This window comes from Lissotriton vulgaris, chromosome 1_1 (assembly GCF_964263255.1).
Source record: "Lissotriton vulgaris chromosome 1_1, aLisVul1.2, whole genome shotgun sequence".
In the NCBI taxonomy this organism is placed as follows: domain Eukaryota; kingdom Metazoa; phylum Chordata; class Amphibia; order Caudata; family Salamandridae; genus Lissotriton; species Lissotriton vulgaris.
Genome location: NC_141685.1, coordinates 1,239,468,880 through 1,239,484,723, shown reverse-complemented (window position 1 = coordinate 1,239,484,723; position 15,844 = coordinate 1,239,468,880). Strand labels below are relative to the sequence as shown.

The 15,844-nt window shown below is 46.4% G+C and overlaps 1 protein-coding gene across 2 annotated transcripts in view; it reads right to left on the bottom strand.

Moving 5' to 3' along the window:
• RGS13 (regulator of G protein signaling 13) overlaps nucleotides 1-15,844 on the bottom strand; it is a 361,972-nt gene that overhangs the window by 133,049 nt on the left and 213,079 nt on the right. The window contains exon 1 of one of the 2 annotated variants that reach the window (XM_086964492.1): nucleotides 13,170-13,357. The exons of the other annotated variant lie outside the window; for it this stretch is intronic. The gene's annotated coding sequence lies outside the window, so the exon portion shown is untranslated. Of the gene's footprint in view, nucleotides 1-13,169; nucleotides 13,358-15,844 lie in introns of those variants that run through there. 2 annotated transcript variants of the gene reach the window in all.

The window sequence follows — 15,844 nt, the reverse complement described above, 5'->3', positions numbered from 1 at the left end:
TGGAGCTACTGATCATGCAGCTCGGAGCCCCAAGAGGGCCACAACAACCACCGCCACCACACCCAGGCCTGCAAACCCCCCAGACTCCCCCCCACCCAACCCATGGACCACCACAGAGGCAGCGCAGACAAAGACAGCCGACCTTCAGAAAACGCACCGACCTCACAGACCTAACACCAGTGGATGTCATTGCCCACTACAGGCTCAAAGGCACAAGCATCCTCCGCATCCTGAACATCATTGCCCATAGGCTGATGGTACCAACACAGCGGACAACCAATATCCCTCCGCAGACAAAGCTGTTGGCTGTGCTGCACCTGTTGGCCTCTGGTACCTTCCAACCAACAACTGCCAGAGTCGGAGGAGTCTCACATCCAGCCCTATCAAGTTCTTCACAGCTGTCTTGGATGCCGTCATCAGCTTGGTACCCCAGTACCTTCACTTCCCCCACACTGCACAGGAACAGCTGGAGACCAAGAAAAGCTTCTACACCATAGCTAGCTACCCACATGTGTTGGGGCAATTGACTGCACACATGTCCTCCTTGTGCCCCCTGCCGACACTGCACACAATTACCGCAACAGAAAGCACACACATTCAATCAATGTGGAGGCAATAGTGGACCACCGGGAAATCTTCACCAATGTCATCATCAACTACCAAGGCGTGTGTACATTCCTACATCTTCTGACAGTCCATCATCAAACGGCGCTTCCAGGATGGCACCTACGGAAATGCACTGCTCGTTGGTAAGTACCAAATGAACACACCCCAACTCCACAATCATGCAACTTACAACTCTGTTAATACACACGTTACAAACTCACATACAACATGCCAAATAACATGCCCACACACCATACAAAGCAGCACAACTTGCTGTGGTAACCTGGGCTAGCCATGTACATGAGCCTTCAACTGCATGGCACCTCAGCCACACAATAGCATATTGTGGGGAGAGGTGGGAACCAGGCATGTGCGAAGGAGGCTTGTGACCCATGAATGAGAATGTACACAATGCCAAGTGTGGCATGGATGTGCTGGCCAGACTGCAGTATGCAGACCACAGACATGTCCATGTCAACATATACTGCAGGTGTTTGGAGTGTAGTGGACATTGGACGCAACCATGGTACCCCAGGCAGTGGGGAAGATCGAAGAAAAGTATCTTGTTATGTCCCCACTTGTAAGCGTGAGCGGAGTGGGCTGGCCTGGCGTATGCCAGGCTAGCGTAGGGGTGTGAATAAAAAGCACGTGGTTCTGGGCATGGTTCTCTTCCGGAATGGCCAACATGTCTGCCAGGGCGGCGCCTCTCACCCAGCCATGTGGCGAATGCCATCATGAGTGGTGTTTCCTGCACTCCTGTGCGCATGCTGCACCACAGGCCTCTGGTCCCCAGACTCGTCTTGCCTGCCCCACCGCACCCAAGCCTGACTGCTCACCTTCCAACACTGGCATGTGTCAAAGAGGGCCCACCACGTGCCGGTGCAAGCTCCAAGCCCGAGGCCTGTGACCTTGGCAATCTCCTCCAACCATCACGGCCTCCGCCACACAGGCCCGCAGTACTTCTTTCTTGTTGACGTACACCACCGCTGCCTCCGGCCTACACTGCGGTCCAGTAGGTCACACATTTGGAACTGAGTTTTGATTTCATGATGGCCAAGTTCATATGTAATTGGCCGCATTTTCCATTAGCGAGTTCTATTTCGTTTTATTGGAGGTATTGATCACAATGTGTCCTTTCCTTGGATGTGGTGCTGGTGTTAAGCTTTGCACGAACACCATTTTCGAGTTTTTTAATTTGTATTGTTTTATTCACTCGAGTCGGAGCACTTTGGTGGTGCAGTGGGCTATCTTCTTTTTTACACTTATTTCTTTTTACACTTTTTTCCTGCTAATTGTCAGCATGAGACACAATATTGAACGCTATTCCCTGTATTTGATACATGCCCAGTTTATAATGATGTGAGCGATTGACATATATTTTGTTGGATTATTGACAGATTTCCCTGATGAAGGGTTTCCCTGTAAAAGCCCGAAATGCATTGGGATTTTTAATCAATTATTTACGCTGATTTAAAGCACCATCATCTTTATTTTTGTGAAATTCATTCAAGAAGATTGCGAATAAAACTAACTCGCGATATTTCCTTCCCTGGAGTTTGGAGTCTTGGTTTCTTTGAATACATGGTTTACTTTTGTTGTAAAGGAATTGTCAATTATGTTCACACTGTCAACAAAACTGTAAAGTATTGTTATCATAGTTTGTTGAAGCGCTTTCAGCGACATTTAAGTAGTGCATTGGGTATCCCCAGATCGTTATCTGGATTCTCACCTTCCAACACCGGCATGTGTCAAAGAGGGCCAACCATGTGCCGGTGCAAGCTCCAAGCCCGAGGCCCGTGACCTTGGCAGTCTCCTCCAACCATCACGGCCTCCGCAACACAGGCCCGCAGTACTCCTTTCTTGTTGACGTACTCCACCGTTGCCTCCGGCGCACACTGCGGTCCAGTAGGTCACACATTTGGAACTGAGACTTGATTTCATGATGGCCAAGTTCATATGTCAATGGCCGCATTAATATCACTATACTCCCTTCGATGTGGTGCCACCAAATCTGTGCATAGCATTGCAACCACACATGTCTGTGGTCCCTTGCTGACTACTGCCTTCGGCCCACACTGTGATCCAGTGGGTCACACATTTGGAACTGAATCTTGATTTCTCAATGGCTGAGTTCATATCGTTGTACGCAAGGAGAGGAGTAAGAGGAAGAAGCGTTCCAGTCCGAGGAAAAAAGATCATCGTTACAGAGGCGATCGAACACTACCAACATCTGCTCTGGTGTCACTAACTCTGTGCATCCTGAGCCAACGACACATGGCTGTGGGTCCCAGCTGACCACTGCCTCCACCATACAAGGCGGTCGAGTAGGTCACACATTTGGAACTGAGTCATGATTTATTCAGCGCCAAGAAACCGCTGGTATACGTGCGCTTTAGAAATAATTTTAAATCAAATCATTAAATCAAGTTTATAGAATTGAACAGGCCTCAACCCAGACAGCATACCCTTTCAGCTCCGGTGCCACTAAGTCTGTGCCCCGACATTCATGGACACTCTCTGGTTGAACTTTGGTGGCGTCTGAGTCTATGGCCTGGGGGTTGTCTTCATCATCACGTAGGTGATACTGACTTGGTGCTAAAAATGAGGCTGTGTCATTCCCCTTCTCCATTTGCCTGTTTCTGCTGGCTTCTGCCCTCTGCATCATGCCCTGGAAGGACTCCTTCCACTGTCCCCCACAACCTTCCGTGAAATTCACCTTCGACATCGGCGAGGACCCGCTCAGCTCACATGGCCTTACCTTTGTTCACCGCAAATCACCGTCTCGTGGCGGTGTGCCTGTGCTGGCAGCAGTGCATCCGGGGCCACTAACTATGTGCAGCTCAAGTCATGGACCCTTGCTGCTTGAACTTTGAACTTCTGATTATCTGATCACTGTTGTAGTTGTTGCCAGCACCAACCAGCCACTGAGGGGTGGCTTCCAGTCACCCCACCCCCATCCAGAACAGGTGTCACTGTACATGTGACCCTGGCAATAAAAGGGGTTGGGCGCATGTGCCCATAGCCAGTCCCACAAACTATCTAAGTGTGTCTGTGTGGTCATTATGTATGCATGAGGGCCCCAAACCCTACCACATTACATTGTGCTGTGTACAGCGGAAACAACCATGCCACCTCAGGCAGTGGGGTAGACCTGGGCCAATATAGCTGTGTCGTACCCCCTGTGAGTGTAAGCGGAGTGGGCTTGCGTATGGCAGTCCAGCATAGGGGTGTGGTTAATCAACCCGGGGCTCTGGGCATGGTTAAGCTTAGGCTTGAAATAGCAAGCCAGAGTTAAATATATGGCTATGCTTTTCTTTTTCTGCGACTTGCTCCTCGGAAAATACTGTTGATTCTACAGCTCATATTCCAGCATGATGTATATGGCCCCCTCCTTCTGCTCTGCCATAAAAAATTAATGTTAGCCCTCTAGGGGCCTTATAACAGAAGGTGCCCTGGGGAGCAACAGGCGTTTGCACCCACTTTGCGTCCCCCAGGGCACTCTGGTATAATAGAAGGTGGCGCAGACGCTAGTGCATCTCCATCTATAATACCGATAGCGCTCGTGCACTTAAAGCGCCAGCTCTACTTTCAGAGGGTTTCCCCTCATTTGTATAGGTACGTGCCCTATTCAAATGAAGGAATTCCTTTGACTCTGCACCTGCCCCATATTGCAGACTCTGCAGGGGAAAGGGGATCCTATGGACCCCCAGACATCCCCTTGTAGGCAGGTGCAGTCACTGACATCCCCTTGTAGGCAGGTGCAGTCACTGAATAGACCCACCTACAAGGGGATCCCTAATCCACTTTGAAAGTGCAGGCAGGGGCCACCTGCACTGTGAAAACACGGAGCAGCTCTGTTTTCACATGAGTGCCCTGCATGCAGTGTGAATTTGTGGCTGCCCTGGGGCACCGCATACATCATAATGAGGCGCATTATCACTGTTTGCACCCAGCTCACCTTTCAAAAGGTTCACTGGGTGCAAACTGGGAAATTGTGTAACACGCTCTAGGCGTTTGAAGAACTCTGCAGTGCAAATATTACAGCTTTTGCTTAAATCAACGGTCAGAAGTTGTGACAAGCATACATGTCAGTATTTTTCTGAAATAGACAAGGTCACAAATGTGATAATCGACAGAAAGTGAGTCCTCACTTCAGGCTTGGCACCGATTCCTGGAAGGGGATTAACACGTTTAATACGGTGAAATCTGCATACAATTCTTATAAGACTAACAGTGCAAGTCAAATCACATGGCAACCATAGTAGTTACTAGGCCATTGCAAAATTGTAGTTATGAGGGTGAATTCTGGTAAAAATGTCAAACTTTGAACTATGCACATTTTTTATATATTTCTTAACCATTTCACAAGCACTCACATTTCCATGATTTGTGCCCATGGGGGATTGGTTTGATCAAAAATGGCTTGCAGGCGGAAAGACATTTTGTCCTAGAAACTATCTCATACCATTAACTCAGGTAACTATGAAGTCGAGGTGTGCCCTCACATACAGTTTTTAATGTGAAACGCCAGCCAAGTACATTTCATGCATTGCTCAATTTTGTTTAATTTTCCTGATATTTAAAATAAAATATGAAAAAACACCACTAATAGTTGTTCTGGCTGGAAGATGGAATGTGATAGAGGTGGGCACTCAGCTCTGCTTCAGACTGCCTGGGTCAGACTCAGAAAGGCAAACTTATACTTTTGTGTAAGTTTATGTTTGTTATGGAATTCACAAACTCTGATTTATTAGTAAGTTTACCACTGTTGGGGTAGAGAACATAAAACCAAATAGGCATGCTGTATCTTTTTATGTGCGGAGTTCTCCGCCCGACTGTGGGGAGTCTGCAATTGTAAACTTACTATTAAATCGGAGTGTGTGAATTCCAAAAGGAACATAAACGTACACAAGAGTCCATTGGAAATCAGGCCCTCTGGCTTACCGCTGTTCTTTGGCCACCTGGCACTGCCCTCCCGGTGATTGATGCTTAATTAACCCCTTCGATGCTGATGACGAGCTGAGCTCGTCATCAGCCACGGTGGTCGTGTGCTGATGACGAGCTAAGCTCGTCATGTTACGCGGCTTTTGGAAAAAAGCCGCGTAGCGCAAAAATAACCCCCGCACGCATGTGGTTAAAACATTAGAATGTCGTGTTCCTCACTGAAGACTATAGAGCAGCAGAGCACTCATTGTGGCACGTTTAGGATTTCTAACCTAAATTTCCAGATTTCTTCTCTGCCTTTTCTCTTTGTAATTACATTATTCTGCCCTAAATGGCTGAAATGCTCTAGTAGAATTATAGCTCTCCAGCCATAAGCTATATCAGATGTTTGATGTGCTCCTTAAATTATAGTTATGAGCGGTATGGATTGAGCCTGTAGTTCGGATCATTTATAGAAGAAGAGCCCACATTATGTCATGTACTTGAAGTGACTGCAGCTATAATGCCATGGAACAATGTGAACTTTGTTGGCTCTGCAATTACAGTGTAGCAATGCTTAGCCAATATTACTGGCAAAAGAAAAAGCACAAAATACACTCACCCTGGAGAAATTGGGCGCAAATCCCCATTTTGCACGTTGCAGAACTTTGTTTTTCATATTCTGATATCTTAAGCTCAACATGATGCCACTAAGCAAGGGAACCATGTACGATCTAATCCAGAAATCATCCAGCAATGCAGATATTCTGAAATCCTTGCTGCCGATGATGCAGAATTAGCTTATACAAACTCATTTTTAGGTCGAAGCCAACCAAGCAGCACATCTGTTTCGCTGTGAAAAGACTTCTTGTGGCCATTCTGAAAGCTTCAGTGGGAATGCATTCCACCCATAGCTTGCCATTGATGTTGTGGTTTGTAACTCACAAATTCTGGCTTTCTATTTGCTGGCTTTATTTGTTTTAGGCTACCAGCATGTCTTTGTCCCCCCATGGGACATCTTTTTAATGTATTCTTTCTCAATGGCTTGCTTTCTGTAAATAGGCCTTTCAGTTTATTCTTATCACAAGTCAAATGTCAGGCTCTGTGTTCTGAGGGAGCTTGCTCTATACTGTTCTTCCTCTGACTTCTAAGTGAGAAGGTTTGTGTGATGGTCTTGCTGGGTGCAGATCCAGTAAAACTGTATGTGCCAATGTAAAGGCCATTTCAATGGAAAATGTGTTGTCTATAATGGCAGCTCGCTAACACGCAATGCATACTCCAATGTAAGCTACTCCACGCTAAGCCATTCCACTCTATGCCACTCCACTACAATCTATCTCTTCATCCAGGATACTCACCACAACAAGAACTGACATGAGCTGAACTGAACCAGACCCGTTGTTTCACCGAAAAAGCCACCTGCTCGCCCTTGTAATCAATAACGTAAAGACTTATCTGAACCAATACAATTGCTGGGAACTCTTAATCAATGAGACTAAGACTGTGGGAGTTGTATTCCTCACTACCCATATTGTTTTCTCCTTATATACCATTATCCTAATCAGCATAGGTACACTCCTCTACTCTTTTTTTTAAACATGAAAGAAAGTTTTTTTAGAATTATCGATCTTTGTACTTTCTCTTTTACTGTAAAGATTTTAATTAATTGTACAGTTAATAAAACCTAACCTACTCTACGACACTCTACTCCACTCTACAACACTCCACTCTACGACATTGAACTAAACTCTACCACACACAACTCTAATGCACTTCACTCTAAGCAACTCTACAGCACTCCACTCAATGACATCCATTCCACTCCACTCTATCCCACTTCACTATATGAAGCTCCACTCTATGATACACCACGCCACTTTAATCCACTCTACGCCGCTCCATTCTACACCACTTAATTCCACTCCACTCTACAGCACTCCACTCTACACCACTCCATTCTATGACACTCCACTCTGCTCTACAACAATCTATTCCATGACACTCTACTCTATACAACTCTACACCAATTCACTTTAGGCCACTCTAAACCACTCTACGCCTCTGCACTCTACCAATACACTCTACGCCACTACACTCTACAACTCTGCTCCACTTTACACCACTCCAAGGTACTCTACTCTACGCCACTCTGAGACACTCCTCTCTATGACAGTCCACTCCACGATACTCAAATCTATGTCACATTACTCCACTCTACACCCCTCCTCTCTATGCCACTCCCCTTTATGCCCCTCCACTATAATCCACTCTGCAACACTCCAGTTCATCAGACTCCAGTCCATGATGCTCCAGTCCACAACACTCCAGTACATGGCACTCCACAACACTTTACTTCACTCTAAGACACTCTACTCTTCTTTTCCCCACTTTTCTCCACTCTTCCCCACTCTACTCCACTCTACTCCATGCTACTCTCCTCTATGACACTAATGTTTAGCCATTCTGAATAGCATCCAAGCTGGTTTAAAAGCTGTCTAAAACACATTGGCAAAGCTAATAGTTCTTGCATAGGCGAGACCAATTGGCTTTGCTAATGCTTCTTTTACAGTTTAGTATATGCCCATCTTTGAGCCTGCACTGGAGAACACCTAATTCTACCAGATACGTCGTTCAATTCACTGGGTAAGTATTGACCTATAGCAGGGATTATATCCCTCTACCTAAGAAATATCACTAGGAGATATTTTTTTTCATATTCAGATTCATTAATAGAAAGAACAATTTCATGTAAATAACTTTTCTGTCACTTTATAAGGAGGTGAATCATTTTTATTTATAATATAATCTGACTGTATGGAGATTCGCTTCGAGGGTGACATCCTAGCACTGACCAAGTGCTGAAGTGTGAAAAGCTACAGAGTGTGAACTCCGGATCTTTCTCGGAAGAGCAGAAGCTGTGTGGCTTTGGCGAGGTAACTGGGTTTCACCACTGACACTCAATCAGCATAGGTGATTGGGGACTGTTAAAACACACAGTGGTGGCTCCTCCATAGGGGCGTTTGGCATCGCCCCACTGCTTTCTCGCAGTGCGAGAAGCAGAAACATAAACTGGTAGAAACTACCATTTTATGTTTCTGCTTCTAGCACTGCGAGAAAGCAGAAGTGCCTGGTTAGGGGCGGGAAAGTGGGCGGTCTTGATCGAGGGCAGGGGGGAGTGGCTTACCTCCTGTTGTGGGGGGACTGACTGTTTGGTCGGCCCCTGGAGCCGACCAAACAGTCAGTATCCACAACAGTGGGTAAGCCACTCCCCCCCTGCCTTCGAGCCTGACCGCCCACTCTCCCTTTTTCTCTATTCAGGAGAAAATGGCATGGCTGGGGCGCTCTACCCTGCATTGCGTTGCGATTGGCGGAGGGGAGGGAGGAGGCTGCTTTACAGATGACGAAGAGAGCTGCAGGAGTTGGCGCAGGATGGCGGGAGTCAGACCCATCCAGAAGCTAAGTAAGTTTAATTTTATATTTTCATTTAATTAAACCCCTTTTTATTTATTTAAACCCCTCCCGCTGGCCGCCACATTTCCACCCCCCACCCGCCCGTAATGCCGGTCGTGATTGCTTGTACTTGTACATTGTGGCCTTCCATGGGAGACAGAATCTCTGAGGAAGGATGGTGCAGAGGTCAAATGTCCCAAGGTAACACTCTTATTATAATAGAGTGTGTGTGTGTGCATGCATGACTGCGTGTTTGTGCATGGCTGTGAGTATGTCTTTGTATCGCATGACTGTGAGTGCATGTGCGCATGACCCTCAGCGCAGATTTACACTCAGAGAAAACTTCTTATTTCAGCGGAATTCCCTAAAGAAACATTCCTTTACACAGGGCCACATCACGTAAAGTAATGCTCTTAGTATGCATTTCACCTGGTCTCGCCAAGACAGCCAAGCAGAATTATGTGCTTGCTAGAGAGTGTTGGGGGGGAGGGGGGCGGGGGGGGTGATATTAGAGAAAGACACCCGCAGGTCACTGGTGTGATCCCACAAAGACCCTTAAGTTGGTAATATGTATGCCATCTGCAGAGGTCTTTGTACACTCCGTTCAGACTCAAATTCCAATAAAATAGCTTAGCAGGTTAATGTGTTTGCTGTTGAAATCCGTGTATACTATAGTGGTTACAAGGGCAACTGCGTGTATCACCATACTTAAGGTGGGGCTTTAAATCACCCAAGTCATCACTATTTTGTTCTGCATGTGCTGGCACTGCAAGACCTCGCCAAAGCACTGGGAAGCAGCAGGGAAATCATCAAACTCAGACTGATTGGATTGTGGGACATCTGAGCAGGGCTGCTTGTCACCGATCACCGAGGGTAGGGGGGGGGGCTGTGTAGTGTCAGAGATATGGAGATATTTTTAAATCGAGTGTGAAAGCAAATAACTCTAATTTTGAGACTTTTCTGCTCATGGCCCAGCGCCTGGAAGATTCTTTACCAGAGCCCGGGAGGGATGTATGTCGTTACAATGCATACTTTTACAACGCATACCTTTACAACGCATTTTTTACACTGCTAAATCCATTACAATGCATTCCATTACAACGCATGCCATTACAACAAATTCTTTGCACCTACCTTTACAACGCATACCACATTTACAACGCATACCATTATAACGCATACCATTACATTGCATGTATGGTAAGTATTGGATAGTGTAGGTGTAAAAATTACTATTCTAACTCCGGGGGGTGCAGCAGTAGGGTAAGTATTAGATAGTGTAGGGGTAAAAATTACTATTCTAACTCCAGGGGGTGCAACAGTAGGGTAAATGTTGGATAGTGTAGGTATGCGTTGTAATGGTATGCGTTGTAATGACTGCATTGAAATGACATGCGTTGTAGTGGTATGCGTTGTAGTGACATGCGATGTAATGGTTGCGTTGTAATGGCATGCGTTGTAATGGATGTTGCGTTGTAAAGGTTTCATTGTAAAGGTAGTACGTTGTAAAAGTTGCGTTATAAGTGTTGTTTCCCGCCCGGGAGTTGATTCACCAATCAGACTATGGCAGCCTGGTAGAAGAGGAAGGCCTGCAAGCAGTGGAAACAGGAAATATTTGTTCCAATGTATTCTTTCTCACTGATGATGCTGATTAAATGCTTTATAGAAAGGGCAACAAATGCCCAGCTGGGTGTCATGGTCAGGGTCGGATTGGGATTAAAAATCGGCCCGGGCACACACAAAAAAATCGGCCCCCATTTGCATAATACCTTTCCTCAAATCACTGCTTCGGCACAATTGTATTAAAAAGAAGGAGGGGGGTTAAAAAAAATGCACTCATTAGTTTACACTGGTGATTCACCTGGAAATATGTGAGGCCTCTTCTACTCAGGCCCCCTGCCCTGCTCAGTATGTGCATACATTAATGGGACAACCAGTGAGACAAAGGGAGTGACACCTCTGCCCGTTGCTAAACAGGAGGTAATGAGCGCCCATCCGCCTCTAGAAAGGCCACTCAGACACCCACTGGGCCGCTGGCTGTATTCCAAAAATAGACACAGCGCCCATTTGGGCCGCTGCCTGTATTCCAACAATAGATCCAGCGCCCAAATCGGCCCCCAGACTGGTCACAAAAGCAGCCCAGAGCAGGAACTCGGACACCGGCCCCTCGAACATTGCCCGAATACCCGTGTTACCAATCCGACGCTGGTCATGGTGCGGTCAGGAGCTGCGGGACAGATTAGAGCTGAGGATGCTGAATTGAATTTCGTTCTACTCATTAACCCCTTCCAGGCTGATGACGAGCTGGGCTCGTCATGGCGTAGCCTCCTCGCACGCTGATGATGAGCCCAGCTCGTCACGTAAAGTGCGATTTAAAAAATCTCAGCGCAGGAGCGGAATTCCGCTAGCGCGCATGAGGTTAACAGATTTTCTGTCTAGTTCTTGGCCCGTTGTAGTCTGGATAGTCTTTTGGGATAGCCCTAGGTATAATGTACTTACTGTCAGTCGAGGTAGAACAAGGGCCTGCACCACTGGGGTGTGAGTTGACTTAGGGAAAAGGTGGAGAACTTTACAAAGCTGCCTCAGATGCTGCCACTGCCGCTTAGAATCATGCTCTCTGGGCTGCATGAGGAGCTGGGCGAGGCAGGCCCCTGGATGCTCGTAGCTGAGATGGCCTTCAGGGACCTCTTTGTAGAAAGGAGGCTGCAGTGAGCAAAGGTGGCTGGTGGCATTTGAAAGCGGTGAGGGTTGAAGTCTCTGTGAGTTTCTCACAGGGTTTGTCAGGGGATGAAAAAGGTGTTCAAAATACATGGCCATCCAATCATTTGCCTCTCCGCAGAGGACAGTGGTCAAGTATTTGAGTTGTAATTGTGATTCTAAGCAAAATGGGTGCAGTGGGGCCCAGATCATGGGGGTACAGAGTTTTCAAAATTATGACAAGGCGAAAGTAAATGGAAATACAGTGGTTGGCAGCGACTCAAAACTCATCCCCAACTTTTACGCCCCACCACTTTCAAAAGTCACCAGCCACCACTGAAAACACACAGAATCCCATGGTCTTCAAGGCATTCGGAAATTGTTCCTATATATTGTGTTCAATTTTCTGCCAACAAACTTCATCATGAGACAATTTGTTTAAAGAGAGATGAAACCTTCACGCATGATCATGGCTCATGGACTCCGAAAAAAAGGGAGATTTTTCCACTGGCAACATTTTCTACCTGAAACTGAGTTTTAATCCAATGTTTCCCACTTAACTTTGAAGCAGCGGGACACAACTATAATGACTGTTCTTTAAACAAAAAGGGGTTTTAGCACACACGTACATCTTTTGTAGAAAAATGGCATTGTGTTAAAAAAAAGTTACATGAAAATGTTATCGAAGCAAAACTTTCCCCAGGAAACAAATATTCAGCTACCAAGAGAACTTTGGACTCTACACAATGTCTTTTTCGTAAATAAAAGGTGCAGTTTGAGAAACGTTGCCAGGCACTGCCACGACTTCAGGAAGGTGGAGTGTGCGGCTTGAGACGTTTGACTGTTTCTACACATTTGAGGGCAGATTTACAAGCCCCTTGCGTCATTTTTAAACTGGGAAAGGTGACGCAATAGTGGCACAAAGGGCTTGTATATAAGCCCCTTGGTATTTTTGAAGGATGCATCTAGTAATTGCGCAACGTCCGCATGGTTAAAGAATGTAACTCACATGGGAGTGTTAGGCTTGAAAAAACACACACACAACAAACCGCAATGATCGCAGTTCTCTCTGTCCTGCAAACGAACCTCCGCAACAGATTCCAGACCCTTCAGCAAAATCTCACGAATTCAAGCCCCTTCACTCGCCTAATAACAGCTGCGACTTCCATTTAGACCCCTCTAAATTGAAAAAATCAACTCCAATGACCCCAAGTGCGTCGACAATAAAAACAGCAAAAACCGGAGAGCAGAACATTTTCTTATCACACCATCCTGCTTTGCGGCTGGAAAACTTTCAGTTCTCTAAAAATAATTTCGATTTTTTATCGAATAAATCTAATTTTCCTTGGCAGACTTAAAAACGTCTGTGCTTCTTTTATTTTCGTTATTTCTTTTTTTTTTTTAGGTTAGCCATTGTCCTTTGCTTTGTGCTGTTTAGGGAACTATCGACGTGCAATGTATTTCTCAACTGGACCCGCCCGCCTCGTACTCACTGCTTGTCCGTGGTCTTTCCGCCTTTGCAGTTGTTCCTTCTGTTTGTTCACCTCCCTGAGCCGCGAATCTTCATTTTATGGTTACAACCTTTCCAACACCAAGAGTTGCTTCTGCATTCAGCATGCACACCCGACCAAGTCCTGTCTGTGCCAACCAAAGCACACGCACCCACTTCCCTCCCTGGACTGTCAAGTCTTGCATATATACATATGCAAATGGCTATTGTGGTTACAACAGAAAAGTACATCCTTTGGCCTCTGACGCAACCCACAGATAAACAGGGCTCCTTATCCTGACGCCATCGGGTACTATCTCAGCGAGAGGAAGCAGTGGAAGGCAGACCTACATCAACTCTATGAAAATGATCGTTGCTGCATCAGATGATGATGCTGGCATGGAAATATTTTCCAACATCATCTGCGACAAGTTTCAGCCGAAGAGTCAGCCCCCAATCTTCTGAGAGAAGACATTTCATGGGCGGTGCTTGTGCATGACTTTCTAGCTAGGCCAATGAGGGAGATGCCTGGTGGCGATTGGGATCAAACAGTGAGCCTGCACTTCCTGACAGTAACGTTTCTCAACCCGTGACTGCAAACTAGAGCCCTCTCTTGTGTGTGAACTGGACCACAACCAGGAGGCAAACAATCACTTGAGTTGTGTGATAACTAAGGGGCGCCCGCCAGATTATGAGTTGAACTCGTGTCTGGTGGACTTTTCCTGCCTTTTCTGTTGCCGTTCCCACGGGGTGCCCTGAACACAGCCACCGCAATGGGAAAGCAAAAGAAGTTCCAGAACGGTATGGACTTCACAGTCCATGCCGTTCTGGAACTTGGGGTGCATTCAAACAGGGGGGCAAACATCCCCCTGTTTCCCCTCCCTCATCTTTTTCGAAGCAGTAAGCCAGTCATGAAATGGCTGGCGGAGGGGAACCTCATAATATGCTGGGCAGAACGCGGCGGTCCAGCCTTGCATATTATATAAGCCTCTGTGCAGCACCACCAACAGGGAAAGGCTGTTCCCTGGTGCAACCGGTGCAGCGATAGCTGGTCCTAAAAACACCTAGAAATAGGTTGGACACAGACCGCCACCGCAAGTCCGGCGGTCAAGTTCAAGTTCAAGTTCAAGTTTAACATTTGTATAGCGCACTACTCACCCAGATGGTCTCAAGGCGATTGAGGGAGGGGGGTATTTTACTTGTTGAATATCCAGGTTTTTAGTTGTTTTCTGAAGGAGAGGTGGTTCTGTGTGAGGCGGAGGTGGGTGGGGAGAGAATTCCAGGTTTTGGCCGCTAAGCAGGAGAAGGATCTTCCCCCCATGGTGGATATATGGATGCGTGGAATTGCGGCGAGGGCTTGATTGGACGATCGAAGTTGGCGGGTGGGGGTGTAAAAGGACAGGTGCGTGTTGAGGCATTCGGGTCCTAGGTCGTAGAGGGCTTTGTGTGCGTGGGTGAGGAGACAGAACGTTATTCTCTTGTTGACGGGGAGCCAGTGTAGGTCTTAGGTATCACTCTATGGTGGCAGGGTTGAGATCCCTTTTGCATCAACAAGCCCCCGAAGCATATGTACTAAAGCCGCAAATACAAGTATGGGGATGAATTCCAATATGTGAGATAACTCTTATTACTACACTTATCAGGATTGTAAGTTCAGCTGCAAACACCTCGCCCCTTCTCAATTTTGCCCAGATAAATTTCAACAAGTCAAACCTGCCTAATTTACCTGTGTAAAAATTTGGGGTAAATTTTGAGACTTGCAGAATTTGGTGCGGATCTCACCAATTCTGCATGTAATTCTCAGTTTTCAGGAGAAAGCTCAGAAAAGGAGATACTACCAAATGTAGTATGTAGCTCACCACAGGTTAATGAAACAAGCCAGATGTGAGAAATACCCCTCCCCATTCCAGAGCACTCATAATCGCTGCCCAAATCTGTGAAATGCACAACTGGTTAGTTCCTGTGTACGTTAATTGGTCGTTCAAGTTAGAGGATGACTGATGTTCCTTCTCCAGTTCTCAAGAAGCATTACTCCATAAAGGAAGGTGCCTTCTTTCTTTCTTCATACTTTGTGTGGCTCTATTGGAATTGTCGTGGGTTTACCTTGAAAAAAAGTTCCAAATTCCGGACCAATAATACGAGCTTCTTAGCATATTACATTCTGCCAATGCAGTGACCTCATACAACGCATAGTGAAATAACTGCTGCTGCTCTCACACAATTCAAAAGTTATCTTTGGAGATGGGGCTGTCTAACCCTGACTGGAGCCATGCCCTGTGGGAAGAACTGTGAGCTCAACAGTGAGAGCTCAGCAGGAGAGGTGGCCGACAACGCACTCTTCCGCTATGAGCACTCCATACGTACTGAGGGCTGGCTTGGGGTCTTCACAGTGAGGCTGTCTAACCTGATGCCTGTCTAGATGTATCTGCTTGAGCGCTTCAGAATTCAGACATGTATTTGCATTTCGCCTCTTAATAGCTAAGGCTCCAGATGTCTGGATGACAAAAGTAGTACTCTGTTAACCATACAGGACTCATCTTTCCTATGCCGCTAAGAGCTCGTTTATGCACTCTTGGAGCAGTGAACATCCTAGTAAATGAGGGTCTCAGGGGAATTGATTAATAACTAAAAACACCTCTGCTCCCCAATCACAGTCAAAACAACTAATAGGAGGTGGTC